Here is a 14,185-nt window from a genome sequence, read left to right on the forward strand (position 1 = left end):
GAAGCCTAGGAGGGGAACTAACAGCTGGAGACAGTGGGAATGAAGAATGCACACATAGCTGGAAGGGTGATCACATGCCAATAAGACAGAGAAAAAAAGGATTATAAGTTAGGAAGAACTGGTACTAACTAAGCAAACAGACTGAGAGAAGAAGGGGAAAATGAAGTATGAAGGCGTGAGGTGAATGATGAAAATGCTAGGACAGCAGACAACTGATTCACACAAAAAAGATCTGTGGAAGACAATGCAACACAGATTGGGTATGTGAGCAATAAGTCCCACACTTCTATATCACCTCCTTCCCAGAGCTTGCAAGAAAGCCTAAATTATATTAAGTCTTGTGATTCATTTCTGCATAACAAATGTTACTAGTTCAGCTGAGAAACTATTCCCCAGTAGTCCTATTCTCTGTATAGTGGGGCAGCTCATTGCTGTCAGGCTCCCTGCTCCACTTCTAGAATGAGCAGTAGAGCTTTGTGCTCTGGAATCTGCAGTTTCACAATGCTGACTTTCTTTCATGTCACTACGATACCCATAGACTAGAACCACTAGGCTGTCTCACATTGTTTCTTGAAGGCCTCACCTGCTTTCTTTGTGGCTCTCTCTCTTATGTGTATACACACGTGCACTCACACGCAGGGTAGAATTTAATCTGACAAGACATGCAGATGAAAGCTGGGAAATAGTGCAGTTATGGTTTACCATGTAATCTTAATTCAGCCTTTTGTGCACAGATTTTAGGATACAGTTTATAAAACTGCTGTGTCACTTTGAATCAAGAATGGACCTGAGGGAAAATAAGAGTCATGACATAAAGACAGGGTTACCTACAGAGATGAAAAGGGGAATGAGGAAGAACCTCCAGAAAACTGGTTATAACCTCCAAGATCAGCAAAGAAAAGAAAATTTCAATTTCTTCAAAACCTGACAGTTTTCTTGTTTTGTTTTTTCCCAGTTCTGATTTCAAACAAATTAACAATATTCTTCATAAAAGAAAGACAATTACAATCCTTTTGCCCTTTTTATTCAGTTAGATATTATTCAAAGAAGATGAAAGATATTTTGAGAAGCCCATCATTATGAAAAAATTAAGAAAAAAATGAAATGCTTAAATCCAAAAACATCTAACAATACGTGTTGCTAAATATTGAAATGCTATTCTGCTTTCCCCCATGTTCTGAGCAAAGACTTGGAGGAAAAAAAAAAAAAAAGATATAATCTTAAGAATCCTTTTGATGTCAAAAGTTTCTCCAAGTTTTAGTCTCATGAGTCCTGCCTTGGCAAAAGGCATGAGACAATAACATGCTCCAGACTTTCAGTGTGGTGCTAGACAACTCCCTGAAGCTGAACTTTTCCTAGGTCAGCTGCTAATGGGCTGTTCTTCATTTTCTGGTTGTCTAGATTTCCATTCCTGGATGTGACCCATAAAAAAAAATAAAAAATGGATCCACACAATGACAATTAAAGGTGGTAGAGATTGCACTTGAATGTTCCATGTCTATCATAAGTTACCTGAAAAAAATCCAGGTACTGCCTGGATTAAATATGGCACCTAAAATTAATGCCAGGCCAGCATTTATGTCTGTACTGTAGTTTGCAATTTGCACTGTGGGAATTACTATAATAGTCCACTGTGAAAATGAAATGTTTGTGAAGTGTTTGTTCTGCATTGACATATCCCATAATAAATCTTCAGAGAAAATGAATAACATTGTTTTCAGATGTGGGTTTGACTAGTATGCAGTAAATGGGCCACACAAGGAGTAGCAAGGAAAAATATTGAACAGTTACTAATTAAACCAAATAGAGCTATCCTAATCTGTCCAGTCTGTGCACAGAATTATACAGAAATCTTGTAAGGGGAAGAAAGGAAACAGATCTAACAGTGCATATGCAGAGTAGAAACTGAGTTTATGCAGAGAACTTCTGTTTCTATGATTCCTATTTAATCAAGATCTGACTTTAATTTTTGTACTTTTCCCATTACTTGTGAACAACATCATTTACACGGGAACAAGCTAAAAACTGGTCATATTTAATGTCAGAATTGCAGTTTGTCAGCTTCTACTGGAAGATGCAGCTACTTCACCAAATCAATATTTTCATTTTAAACAATATTATAGAAAGCTTTTGGAACACAACCATCTGGGTTTAGGTTACATTATGAGGGTCTTTTGAAGGTTGTTTATTTGTGTTGGAACAATATTGATTTTTACACTCTTGATTTTGCTTAAGTAATCTACATTAGACTCAGTGCAAGTTGAGAGAGGGCTGGCTCTGTTAACATGGTGCGTTTTCCACTCATCATCATAAGGACGTCTAGCCTGACAGAGAATCTGCTCTGAACAACAGTTTCTGTTCAGTGATCTACGCAAGTGTTTCCCAATTACATGCTATGACTTACAGAACAATTCCATGACTACTGATGACCCTCAACATATATGCCCAGAGACATTCCAGAGAATTACTCCTTAATGTATGTATAGAACTTTGGTCTTTGTAATTGGTTAAAAACAGAAAGAACAAGCAGTTATAATCCTTCCAGACATTATAGTTATGACAAATATTGTCCTAACATGACTGCTGTTAAGCTACCTGCTTGGATGAAGATCTATATTCCAGTATATCAACTCCCCATACCTGGCCACTGAAGGACAGGTGTTGCCTAGTTACAGCAAAAAGGGTAACAACTTTGTTAGACTACGTTGTCCTACTTTAACATGTGAGAACAAAATGATAAACATGAAGAATTCTGCCACATCTGTTTTCTGGACATAAGAATCTAAATCAATCAATCAATCAATCAATCAATCTTTTATACGCCTGGTAATTTCATCTCTTGGTAGAACAACACTCTTGCTATCAGATAGCAAGACATTTTCCTTCTGTTTAGCAACTATCAGCAACCAACAATCATGCATATTTTTCCTGGAGTTTCTTTGTCTGTAAGCTGGTATAAAATCAATTTCATTAGCTACAGTGGCTATTAGAAACCCCATCTAATTCAAGGGCTAGACAAAAATGAGCAATACTTAGTGAGCTAAATTCCTACATATTAAAACAAAGCATATTTTTGTTAGAAGCCAATATTCTTAGAAGTTATTTGAAAAGGCTGGAAATCCAAAGGAGTGGAGAATGGAACAAACCTGATGCTACATATAAAGACACCCATGCCGTTCCTTTCAACACCCTCTGTTTCCATCTCTCCCTCTCATCCCTTCCTCCATGCACCAGAATACTTTTAGAAATAATTGCAAGATACTCATTTTTTCACCATATCAATCGCATTTTAAGACATACAGTATTGCTTACACGTCTGAATTCTCTTCACAAATCTTATTTTCAAGGCTACTTAATGTCTGTAGATACTGAAGCCTCAGGGATCTCCCAGTCTGTACCACAAAATGTACAGTAAAAAAAGATTCTCATTAGTCTCAAAACCGAAGTTTTCAACAAATAGCATACAAAGAGTATCACGAGGAGACAGCCTGTTTAACTAAAATTGTTTAAAAAATGTTTGTTTCTGAACTAAGATTTCTCAGAAACTATGCATTCATTATTCTATCAGCTACTTGAACAAGGCCTAAAAACAGTTTTTCTATAAAGCACGACGTATATAAGCGGTACTTCCATTCACTTCAGTGAAAGTATAGCAAATTCAACTGAGGCTGAAAATTGTAGAGACAGATCCAGCTATATCCATGTTATACGGTCCAGGCTCTTTAGTATAAATTGCACAGGTAGAAGAAATGGGAACTGGAAACAATAAAGGAAATTAGAAGTTGAAATTAATTTAGGAGACAATTGATGCAATAGTAAAGAAAAGAACAATGTTGAAATTGGTAAAGTAAGTTACTTGAAGGATCAATATTTTAAAGACAGTTTCAAAATGGCAACTTTCAAATACTTCATATGGTTGTACACAACTTGCTCCATACCAACCTGGAATGGAAAAACACTTGTTAGATATTTTTTCACTTAAAGGAAAAAAGAAAACAACAAACCCAAACCCCACCAAACTAACCCAATCACAGTTATGAAAGAGCTACCTACAGTTGTCTAGAGTTGTGTTACTCTGAAAATGCAAGAAACAGAAACTAGCCAGTGTATTTCTTCAAGATTTTATCAAGGTACACCAAATGTATAACATTAATATAAGAAAATGCAGTATTTTATATATAACCACAATGGAAAAGAACAGAAAAAATATAGAAACCTAAAGAAAACTGCTTCTCTTGTGTTTATGGGACTTAAACGTCATAAAAAGTAAAATAATTCCATGAGGAGAGTTCTAAACACAGAAGCAATCACAAGAAAGGGTGAATATTTGTCAATATCATATATCCAATATTCCCCAAACTTAAATCAAGTTTCTCCTATAGGCAGAAAGAAAAATCAAACTGAATGCAAGAGCAGTAGCAGGAGGAGCATCTGGAACTGTTAAGATTATTCGAATTCCCAGTACCAATTTCTACAATTAATATTCAAACTAGTATTGGATTGGCTAATGCATACTTAACAATCCCATATTTTATGTCAGTGGTCTTTTTAACTACGACCATCTGCACATTTTGTTTCATATGCAAAAGTCAGCTTTGTGACTGTCATCAGAACAGCACGTGGTGACACTAAAATATTGCATGCAAGGTCAGACTGTGTGCTCAGCAAGTTGTTATTATTGTATGCAAGCTCAGGCTGTGCTTATCCTCACTCACTATTTTGATTGTGCCCCCATCACTGATCCATTTTTTTTCTCACCTCAAGTTAGTAGCTTCTACTTTTCAAGTTACATTGAACGATTCAGTAAACTCTGGTCATCAGAATGATTTAGACATGAGTTCTTTATGGCTGACCCACTGACATCACTCAAATGTCTCAGATCAAGAATGTATTTTTTATATTATAATAAGAATAAATTATCATTGTCCCACTGGATAGACCATTAGTTCAAAACTACTTCAGTTGGGATATTTAGAAATTATTTAATAAGATCACAGCTTTAGAAAGATTTTAGAAGGGTTTTATTCTTTTAACTCATTTTGGTTTGTTTCACAATTTCTTGCCCTTCTGTTTTGATAAAGTTTTTATTCATGACAGATTTCTTCCTTTTTTTTTCAGATTGTATATAATGCCTCTTTTAAAGAGGACAGAGCATACAGGTAGGATCTCTTGAAAAAGAGATTATGATGCTTTAGGGATGGTAGGCTGAACTCAAGGCTACAGGAATCTCAAGAAAATTACCAAATTCTGTAGGCTCACATACTGTCTACTGAAAGGAGAAGGGAGCAGCCACCTGTGCCTAGGAGACTGTGAGCAAGATGGTGAAAGGAAATTTCCTGGGACTCATAAGGAGCTTCCAGGAAGGTAGAAGGCTGAACTGAAAATACAGTTCAAACCTTGTAAGCAAAGACCTATATTCAAGGAGATTTGTCAGGAAAAAAGCCAAGTATAACCTCTTTATTTTTATTATTCCTTCCCTACTCACAGTAGGTATTTCACAGACACAAAACTATGATTTCAAACTAAAACTGTGTTTTTTCACAGGAACCCCAAAATTCCTGTGAATGGGGAATTTCCCCACTACAAAAACATGAGCAGGAAGAAATCCTGGTTGGTAGATCTCTGCTGTGCAGATCTCAGATCTTCAGCTTCTTCTTAATTTACATAGTCCTTTCACAGTTTAGCTTATGAGTAGTCACATTTGTACCGGCATTTAGCAAACAGGTACCATTATATCACAGAAAAATACTAGAGATAACTTAGTATTGCATGGAAAGAAGAACCAAAATGTTTGGCCTCCTCCTTAACCTAGCACTATAAAATGGCTTTGAGAGCTTTCCTGCAAGCAGTTCAGATATTTTCAAGGCAATGCTTTTTCAGATGCCTATCAGCTTCTCAGTACATTTCACTGCTAGGATAGGTACTTCTAGAGAAAACTGATACTTCCATCTGGAGGAAAAGGGTGAATCACTTCCATCATCAAGACCTCTGCTCAGTGAATGTTTGCTTTCTTTTAGAAATCACAGCTGACTGCTTATTTGGTGAGGCACTAATCCCACTTATGTCTGGACCAAAAAGGCTCAATGAGGTTAATTTTTTCTCGAAACCACTACTACCTCTTCACATTAATGTAGGTCAGGTCCTATTTTTGCCATCTGTGCTCCTGCTGCATGCTGCCTCTCATCCTCAGAAACTCACTGAGAATCAAGATGGGAGAAAGAAAACCAAGATAGCACTCTATTCTTTCATTATTTTCTAAGACCTGGTTTCTTTCTGGAATGCTTAAAACTTGAGGAATGTTTTGGTTATAAATGTAAAGGAAAAATTTTTTTTGCCTTTCACGTTGAAAGGATACTGATGTGGCAAGGAATTCGACTGATTTAGGTTTGTTTTCTATTTAAAATCTTGATGGTTAGGGACTAAATGTGGATTTTTCAGAAACTCAGGAAAAATATTGGAGAAGCAACAGCTGAAAGGCAAATCAAAGCATGGTATCAGTGGTATCATATTAAATCAATTAGAAAAGAAAAATTGTGAATTTTACTGAACCTACATCAAAGATAAATTCAGTCTGCAATATATTAATAACACTTGGATATTTCGGCTTGGGTGGGGTTTTTTGTTGTTTGTTTGTTAGGGTTTTTTTTCATCTCCTGTTTATTAGAATATTCATTATATTCTAAATTATTAATATTCTGTATGATAATAAAATGAAAGAAAACTAACAGGAAGTAAAAATCAACATGATCATCTTGTTACCAGATTAAAAATGGAAATGTATCTATCAAGACCCTAAAAAGGACAAGCATGGCCTTTAAATAATAATCTGTTTGTTTACACGTTAGAAAAAGATGATCACAGTAAACCGCATGTATCACGGATCTGCTTAATTCCTGCAGCTTTAGGCAAACATTGTTGTGTAAACTCTGTCCTTTCAATTTCTGCACAGTTATCAGAAATTTCTTAAAACCACAGTGCTGATAACAGACTGGTGACAACAACTGATTTTAAGCTGATCCTGCAGCTTGGTTTAGATTTCTGAAAGAACATTTTACAAAATCCTGCAGTGTCCTTTTTGTCTATGACTCAGTTCCACAAAACTACTTTGGTATTTTTTTTCCCTTTTCCCTAATCTTACAATCAGATCACAAGCTTTCTTAGTACACTAAAAGAAGAACAAATGAACCAAAGAAACCAACTAACATCTGGGTTTGCTTACAAAACAACACTGAAGATGAAATAAGAATTTTTTATTTTCAGTGCATAATCTCCTTTGGCACTATATTCAAGTCTACATAGATTTTTCATAACTACAGTATGAAAGTTATGTTTATTGCTGAAAACACTGGCTGTCCTGCAAATTGCCGTTACAGATCTGATTGTTTTCAGCCAGCAACAATCCACAAAAACCTTAGAGTTAAAAATATATTGCCACTATTAGAGGAGTAGTTAGAGTACATTAAATAGGCAGGGCCAGATCCCAGGCTACCGAATGTCCTGGTTTCAGCTGTAACAGTTATTTTTTCGTCCTTCCTAGTAGCTAGTGCAGTTCTGTGTTTTGGCTTTAGCCTGAGAACAATGCTGATACCACACCGATGTTTTAATTTTTGCTAAGTAACACTTACCCTGATCAAGGACTTTTCAGTCTCATGCTCTGCCAGTGAGGAGGGGCTCAAGAAGCCAGGAGAAAGCAGACACAGGACACCTGACCCAAACTAGCCAAAGGGGTATTCCACAGAATCCACAGAATCCACAGAATCCCAAGGGTTGGAAGGGACCTAAAAAGATCATCTAGTCCAACCCCCCTGCAAGAGCAGGGTAACCTACAGTACATCACACAGGAACTTGTCCAGGCGGGCCTTGAATATCTCCAGTGTAGGAGACTCCACAACCCCCCTGGGCAACCTGTTCCAGTGCTCTGTCACTCTTACAGTAAAGAAGTTCTTCCTGATGTTAACGTGGAACTTCCTATGCTCCAGTTTACACCCATTGCCCCTTGTCCTATCACTGGATATCACTGAAAAAAGCCTAGCTCCATCATCCTGACACCTACCCTTTACATATTTGTAAACATTGATGAGGTCACCCCTCAGTCTCCTCTTTTGCAAGCTAAAGAGACCCAGCTCCCTCAGCCTCTCCTCATAAGGGAGATGTTCCACTCCCTTAATCATCTTTGTGGCTCTGCGCTGGACTCCTTCAAGCAATTCCCTGTCCTTCTTGAATTGAGGGGCCCAGAACTGGACACAGTATTCCAGATGCGGCCTCACCAAGGCTGAGTAGAGGGGGAGGAGAACCTCTCTTGACCTACTAACCACTCCCTTTCTAATGCACCCTAAGATGCCATTTGCCTTCTTGGCCACAAGAGCACATTGCTGGCTCATGGTCATCCTCCTATCCACCAGGACCCCCAGGTCCCTTTCCCCTTCACTATTTTCCAGCAGGTCAACCCCCAACCTGTACTGGTACATGGGGTTGTTCTTCCCCAGATGCAAGACTCTACACTTGCCCTTGTTAAATTTCATCAAGTTTCTCCCCGCCCAACTCTCCAGCCTGTCCAGGTCTCGCTGAATGGCAGCACAGTCCTCTGGTGTGTCAGCCACTCCTCCCAGTTTTGTGTCATCAGCAAACTTGCTGAGGGTGCACTCAGTTCCCTCATCCAGGTCATTGATGAAAATATTAAACAGCACCGGTCCCAGCACCGACCCCTGAGGAACTCCACTAGTCACAGACCTCCAGCTAGATTCTGCGCCATTGACCACAACTCTCTGCCTTCTTCCTTTCAACCAGTTCTCGATCCACCTCACTACTTGATCGTCAAGCCCACACTTCCTTAGCTTATCTATGAGGATGCTGTGGGAGACAGTATCAAATGCCTTACTGAAATCAAGAAAAACTACATCTACCGCTCTACCATCATCCCTCCACTTAGTCACTTCCTCATAGAAGGCTATAAGGTTGGTCATACATGACTTCCCCCTCATAAAACCATGTTGGCTGTTCTTAATGACCCCCTCATCCTTGATATGCCTAGTGATGGAGTCAAGAATAAGTTGTTCCATCATCTTTCCAGGGATGGAGGTAAGGCTGACCGGTCTATAATTACCCGGGTCCTCCTTCTTGCCCTTCTTATAGATTGGTGTGACCTTTGCCATCCGCCAATCCTCAGGCACCTCGCCCGTTTCCCACGACTGAGGAATCAAGTATCAATATAATTATTTAACATAAAAGCACAAGGAAATACTATGGAATTTTGGGTAAATAAAAAAACATACTGAAAAGTGAAGTCCCAAGCTGCTTCTCAAGGGAGCCACAGGAATAGGATAATATCACTGGATGAAAAAGAAAACCAAAATACCTATTCATCTGTCCAATTATAAGGTCAGCCCACCTCAAATAAAGTCTGTTTACATAAAATAAAGTACATGGGAAGTGTTGTGTGTCTCAGACCAGTCTTCCTCTTTATCTAAATGTTATTGATTTCATTTGCAACATATTATTTATGATAAAGAAGACTTTGAAGTGTAAAATCTCTTGAGGCCTGTGCAGATGTAGAAGAAAATATCTTCTATAGAAAGCTGCCTATCTAAGAAAGCAATAAACTAACTTAAACGTGTATATATTTTTTTTAATACATTACTCCAAAAACTTTACAAGTGCACTAACAAATGCTCATTTGTAACTCATACAAGGTACCTGCAAAAAAAAAAAAAAAAAAAAATATATCCATGGTTTACATCTTTACGTCATTCTCCATTTTTCAAAATATTTGTATACTGTCTTTGACAGCATTTGTGTTGGCTGATACCATTATACTGTAGTTCACTAGCTATGTTTGTGTCCTGTTTGCATTGTAAACATGGTATGATGCAATTAAGAATAGTTTAAGTACATTTGCAATTAAGGTTTTCTCTGAGACATTGTTGCTGTTCACGTTTCTCTTGATTTTATAAATAGCAAATTAATTATGAACACGAAAAATGTTAAGGTTGGAATTTAAATAAGTCTTTCATAATAAAGATAAAAAAATATTGAAGTTGAAACTTTCTGTCATTGAAGTGCAGGCACATGATATTTCTTACAGCTGGTTTTAGTTATGTTTATCCTGCTACATTGTGGCACGAAAGAAAAACCATTTAGTTCCCAAAAGGGGAAGTGATTTAATTGGCCTAGCTGAAGTATTAAAATCAATTGAATAAGCTGCCTATGAAGATATAGGCAAAGTGGCAGATTGTGTTTTCCCATGCTGTCATCTATCTCATCATCTCATGTCATGTCATCTCATCTCATCATCTCACCTCAACATCTCATCTCAACATCTAATCTCAATCTCATCTCGTATCTCATTTACCCCACAGCATTCTTATGTTTTTTTAACAGGGAAAGAGAAAGAAAATGAGGGGTATTTTCTGGTTCCTGTCCCATCTCTGCTTTTGTACAAGAAAAATAGTAATACTGCTTTCCATATAACTCTTATGCTCAAAAGGCAGAAGTATCTTTTCTATCATCTCTGTTCCTCTTCTGGTATCTGCAGAGACAGAATTTATAGCTCAGTCTATTGGGATGTAGGCTCTAAGCTATTTCATGCTCTTCTTCTGTACTGGCAGATGCTATTTGGAAGCAAAAATAGACATGGAAAAGATTTATTATTCAAATGGATTATAATAGAATCCTTAGAGCTATGCATTTTACAAAATATTAAGATTAAGCCCTGGAAGACAGAAGAAAGAAATATGTCAGGGTCAGATTTAAATGTTAATCGAAGTTAGGGGATTTTTTAAATACTATAAACAACTCTTTCACAACTAATATATCTCATCTGAAAAACAAAACAAAACATCTGTATCATCGAGAAAAACACCAGTCTGGCCGAGAAATCAAGAAAGGTGATAATAGCACTTGAACAGATTTACTACTGTGAAATAAGTCATACACATTACAGAAACATTCCTGATAACAGTGACAGATCCACTGTGCAGCAGGGCTGGCTCAGCAGCCTTGCCTGAAATGCTGAATTTCCAGCCTTTATGTGCTGGCAACCTGAGAGGACACTAGTTTAAACACCGCCTTTCTAAAGCTAAACACTCTCAGATCAAGTTTTTATTTATACACAACTGATTATGTTTACGTGTCCAAGTCAGCAAAGCCAAGATAATGCCTGAAGCATCAGAGGGATCAAACTGAGGAGCTTAGTAGGGTAATTATTCTGCATTTTTATCCATTTGATAGCAGGGTTGGCTTCAGCTAAGAGGCACAACAAAAACACTGTACTCAGCTCCCTCATTATGCACTGGCCACCTTGTTGTGTCACGAGGAACCCAACGATGTTTTTCTGCTCCCTGAACTGCTCATTTTCACATCCCAGCTTTTGCTTCTATTGTTAGGGGTCAACAGTGCACATAGAGTTTTACAATCTACTGAAAACTACTGGAGGGAGCTTGAGGGACCACTGTATAAGAGTCAGGGTCCTTTGCTACAGGTTTAAATGAACTGTTTAGTTTCCCATTAGTTTTCAAGATTAAATGCTGATCTGATTTTCTTTTATTGTTGGTCACAAGATCACATCATTCCAGGTATTGCTTGTCAACCAGTTACAAGACCATGAAAATATGAGTAATCTTCAGGTTTCCTGAGCCAAGCTTATTCAAATTATAAAAATGTATTCAGTGTCTGTTTTTCTTTAAGTCATCTCTCGTTGCTGCAATACCAAAGACAAAAGAATAACAGGGAAAGGGAAATTCTTATTTCTGCAGCTACCACAAGACAGCAGAAGAGGCAAAGAGAGGTTCTGTACCTCTACACATATTTTGTGATGTGCTACAGCAATTTGAGACTTTTAATTAAATATTCTTTCTTGTTTAACACAGTGACAGCTCTATGGACTGGGTAAATCTGTATCTGATTTAATCTTTCCTGAGACATTATAGTATCTATGGGTGTATGCATTTATTTATGTATGTATGCTGCAGATTTTTCCAAATGCTCACTCGATTTTAAAGATTGTAATTGCAAAACTAAGGCTTGCAAGTACTGATGTAATAATGCCGGTTATGGGACAGTTTATGCAGATCCACCCTTTGGCAGACACAGTTCATAAGTGCACCTGATATTTTCAATACTTACTTCCTCTCCCATTGACACATTAATCTGCTTCTGGAAAAGTCAGATATTTCCTTTCCCCTTCTTTGGCTGATGTCTTAGCTGTCTTGGCCAGTACACAATCGAACAGTGCAGCTGAGCTGGGAGAAATTATACATAGCTATCAGCTGGGTTAATGAGAGTATGCACCCAGGAAATTATGATCCTCCAGTATTGTTGCACAGAAACATCCTTACCTCCAAGATAATAAGAATGCACTCCCTGCTCAAACAAATGCTTTCTTACAGCCTTGTCCAAAAGATGTTTTTAGGCTGTCACGTGATGTGAATTGTTTCATCCTCTCAGATGATGAAGCAAAGGGATACTTCATGTACTTTTGTAGTGAAAAGAAAGAAATAGCACTATTCCAGCAAAGTGTCCTGGTTAGAACTGTATTCTGTAGCATAACAGAGCCCTCAGACAGCTGGCTAGAAAAACACCTCAGGTGAAATTACTTTATGTCATAAAATGTCATTCATCATTTTTCAGCAGAAGCAAGTACTATAAATGCAGTCTTTGCCTTTATGGAGAGGGGCAGGAGTCCACATCTGTACCTTAATAGTTCAGTTTTCTCACTGCAGCAAGTCAGTTCCAATGTCAAGTCCACAACAAAGTTGTTCTCCTTCACTTAAAGATAACCAACTAAAAGTAACTGGAACATCTGAAAAATGTGGTTCTATTTTTCGAAATTTCTCAGTAGCCTAATTGTCCTGGGTTCAGCAGTAGCAGTATTTTTTTCTCCTTCTTAGTAGCTGGTGCAGTGCTGTGTTTTTGACTTTCGGCCTGGGAACAGCGCTGATAACACTGATATTTTTAGTTAGTGCTCAAATGTTTAGTCTGACCAAGGGCTTTCTGAGCCTCATGCTCTGCCAGGGAGGAGGGGAAGCCTGGAGGAAGCAGAGACAGGACACGCGACCCAAACTAGCTAAAGAGGTATTCCATACCACAGCATGGCATGCCCGGTAGGTAACTGGGAGTTACCCAGGAGGGCTGGTTCACTGCTCAGTCAGGCTGGGATTTGGTTGGCGAGTGGTATTGTATTCTCTTCCCTTGTCATTTCCTTTATCATTATCATCATTGGTGGTAGCAGTAGCGATTTATGTTATACCTTATTTACTGGGCTATTCTTATCTCAGCCCGTGGGAGTTAACATTCTTTCAATTCTCCTTCCCGTGCCTCCAGGAACGGGGGGAAGAAAGGTGGGGAGGAGTAGACTGTGGTTCTGATTTACGGCCTGGGCTTGAACCATGACAGTTCTTTTTGGTGCTCAACATGGGGCACGAAGAGTTGAGATAATGACAGATTTGACTGGAGTGTGTCTTATCATATTTGTGATAAGCATTCATTTTTTTTTGATTAATAGTCACTAGTCACAAAGCTGATTTATTTGCTCTCAATTTTGTTGCTCTTGATCTCACAGTTTCAGCATGTTGTGCCTTACTTGCAGCTGGTATTTACTGTGTTAAGTGTTTATTGGCTGGAGGCCTTGGGCTAAGGTTCTTGTCTCATTGTACTACATGGCAATTACTTGTAATATGGGCGGGCTCCCGCAGCAGGGTGGGATGGACGTAGCCATGGACTTGTACCTGGCCATCCCTCTGGTTTTCACAGCCCTGGTCCTTGTCCCTGCCTCCGTCTTCGTGAGACTGCGGGGAGCAGAGGGGGAGCGGCCCTGGCAGACGGTGGTGGCCAAAGCGGCCCGGGAGAGAGGCCCTGGGGACCAAGTGGCAGGATTGGGGCTGGAGGCCGGGAAGGAGGCAGCTGCTGAGCAACGGGAGGAGGCGGTGGAGGAACTGGGACCCGTGGCCGAGCCCAGCCCTGCTGCTGCTGAGAGCATCCCCATGGCAAACGCCAGCCTAGCCCCAAGAGCCTGAGCCCCAGAAGGATGTGGAGAGCAAGATACCACCTCTGGGAGCCCCAGCTGGGTCCAGCCTCGGGCACCTGGGACAAGTGGAGAATGCAGCAGACAGTGCAGCTACTCCAGCTCCAAGCACAGCAGCTACACCAGCCCTGGTGACAAGTACAGCAGCATCATTTGAGAGTTCTGAAA

The sequence above is a fragment of the Lathamus discolor genome, chromosome 4, assembly GCF_037157495.1.
Source record: "Lathamus discolor isolate bLatDis1 chromosome 4, bLatDis1.hap1, whole genome shotgun sequence".
Lineage (NCBI taxonomy): Eukaryota > Metazoa > Chordata > Aves > Psittaciformes > Psittacidae > Lathamus > Lathamus discolor.